Source organism: Otolemur garnettii, unplaced genomic scaffold, assembly GCF_000181295.1.
Source record: "Otolemur garnettii isolate 467f Iridium unplaced genomic scaffold, OtoGar3 scaffold00226, whole genome shotgun sequence".
Classification (NCBI taxonomy): Eukaryota; Metazoa; Chordata; class Mammalia; order Primates; family Galagidae; genus Otolemur; species Otolemur garnettii.
The window spans coordinates 1,540,815-1,543,806 of record NW_003852621.1 but is presented as its reverse complement, the minus strand read 5'-3'; positions in this window follow the sequence as shown (position 1 = coordinate 1,543,806).

The window sequence follows — 2,992 nt, the reverse complement described above, 5'->3', positions numbered from 1 at the left end:
TTTTAAGATAGCTGTGATGAACTTGGACTGAATTTGGTAACTTTAGTGAATGTGTACAGATGGTGCACCTTCTACAATAGGAAACCATGAAGGGTTTATTGCACAGATTAAAAATGTAATAACAGGTCCAGACGCTCTCTCATTTGTGTTCATTGTATCAGACATGAGCAAAATCTCTGTGCTGAAGCTACTATTTTAAGTGACACTTTGCAACTAATTGTAAGTGTTGTTAACTATATTCTTGCAAATGTAACACAGACTCATCAGGTTGGTACCACACCCAAGTTGAAGGATTAGGTATTTAGTGTGGATCTACAGTATCATCTACAGATGAGTGTTGGCCACAATGTCAGCCCTGTGAAAACAAAGGGCTAAATTTTATAAAGAGCAAAATCAGCAGTGAAAATTATTGAAAAAAGGTTCCTATAGGTATACAGCATTTCTGTGTGGTACCATGTCAAATAAAAACGGCTTCACTACTTCTTTGTAAGATAAAACTATCATACATGATACGTGGCAAAATATCCAAGCATTTTGATAAGGGAAAAAAAGCTATCTTTTTTCAAAACACTTATTCGAGAGGAAATTTTGGATGAATATTTTAGGGTGCTGTGAGGACCTCTGCCCTGGTTTAGGCTTTGTCCTAGAGAAAGACCAAAAGCACTTTAACTCGGCTCCACATAAAGAGGAAACCAGGCAGCAGAGCTGGTGCAGAGAGAGGAGGTCCCAGGCAGCAGTGGCAATGAACAGAAAAGTGTAAGTATTTTAAGCAGAAGAACACACTGAAGTTCCTAGGCAGACAGAGCTGAGCTGAGAGGGAGGTGTGGGTCTCGTCCTCGCCAGGGAGGAAGGGCCCCTTACAAACTTTCCCCCTTGCATTTGTTCCGCACTTCCTAGCTTTGCTCCGTCTACTTCTAAGGCTTCTGGATTTCCTAACTTGAGTTTATGCATTTCTTTCACCTACAGTCTTGGTCAAGCTGACTCTACATTAATTTTAACTAAGTTCTCCTTTGGAAAGTCTCCAAGATATTAATAGGGCATCGATTAATCATGTTTAAGTGATTGTTTAAAAAGTTTCTACTGATCAATCACTCCGTAGGCATCTTAGAAGTTGAGCAGTGCCTGAACTGCAAACCATTCTAACCACAATCCTGGCCAGTTCTGCCTCTGTAGGAGCCCAGAGTCGTCCATCACCCCCACCCTGCTCAGGTCTCTTTCCTCCGTCCCAGCAATTGCCCACCTTTCTTTTCCTTCCTTCCTTGTTCCCTACTTGTCTCTAACAATTTTCCCCAGTTAGCAAAGGTCACTGATGACCAGGATAATATATGTGAGTCATTTGAAGAATATGCAGCTGTTATTGACCTATAAATTGGAGAATACAATGAAAGTTTCACTGACTTTGAGATTCATGACATCGCACTCAAATTAGCATTTCAGCCGTGCCTGGTTGAAACCACCAAGGCACCAAAAGAACGACAGATGGAATTGACTGAGCTCTCAGTAGGTGACATTTCAAAGCCCCCCCCCTTTTTGTTTTTGGATGTGAAGATTCAATTAAAACATGGAAAAATGCAGTAAAATACACATGCTTTCAGCAACATGGACAAAAAATGCTTCTTGCTTTTTCACCACTTATTGCTGTGAATCTACCTTCTCCTATCACCCAAGTAAAGACACCCCAAGGTCACAGTGCCTGACGCCCCCCTGGAAGATCAACTGAAACCATGGACCTCTGTGCCACAACCAAATATTCAAACACTTCCCCAAAAAAGCAGACACAACACAGTCATGAAAAGATTTGTTAACTTTTAAATTAACAGTTTTAAACTTTCTGAAATTATTAAGTACACAGTAGTTAGATTTTCATAAAATAATGCATATCTAATTGAAGTTGAAGCATATCTACTTGAAGTTTCTTAAATGTGGTCTTATTCGATTTTGACTAAATTAATGCATTCTTCCAACATGAAAAGGTTCACCACCCTGACTTAGAATAAAAATAGACAAAACTTAGACAAAATCAGAAAAACACCTATCACCTGAACAGCATTATCAACAAACGTGACCTAGTTGACTTTTGCAGATGACTGTGCCTCAGAATATCTGGATGTGTATTTTTTTCAGGTATACACTGAAGTTTCCCCAAGATATACTACATTGTATTGTAAGATGAACCACACAAAAAATTTTAAGAAATTCAAAATATTGAGATTATGCACAGTATGTCTCAGACCATGTGGAATTTCATTAGAGATCAATGATATATAATTATTAGGAAATCCCCCTAATACTTCACAAATAAAATATTTCACAAATACTTCATATGGGTCAAAAAGAATTCATGACAGAGATTAGAAAAATGGTTATGAATAAATTGAAATTAAAAAAAGTCAAAGTGTATAGAAGGTAGCCAACAGCAAGGTAAAAGGAAGTTTATGAAATTAAAATGTTATATTAGGAAAGAAGGTCTCAAATCAATGATCTAAGCCACTACCTTAAGAAACTATACGGAGAAAAGTAAATTGAAACTAAAACAAACAGAAAGAAGAAAAAATCACAGTAAGACCAGAAATGAAATTGAAAAAGGAAAAACAATAGAATGAGATGATTTTATAAAAGATAGCAGACTAGCCAAGGGGAAAAAAGAAAAAATATAAATTACTAGAACAGGAGGCCAAAGGTGACATTATTACAGACCCTACCAAAATTAAACCAATAATAAGGAAATAGAATAAATGATTCGCTCATACATTTGACAATTTAAATAAATGAATTGATTAATTCCTTGAGACCCAAATACTACAAAAGCTCAGTCAAGCAGGTGCAGATAACTTGAGTGATTGCATTGTCACCACTGACTGTACACAAACTCTTGTAGAACATTCAAAGCAGCCATCAGTTCCCAACTCACTTGACATGACCAGCATTACCTTGATATAAAACTAAGGAAAGAAATTATAAGAAAGTTTTAGCAAGTCAATCTATCAAGAAA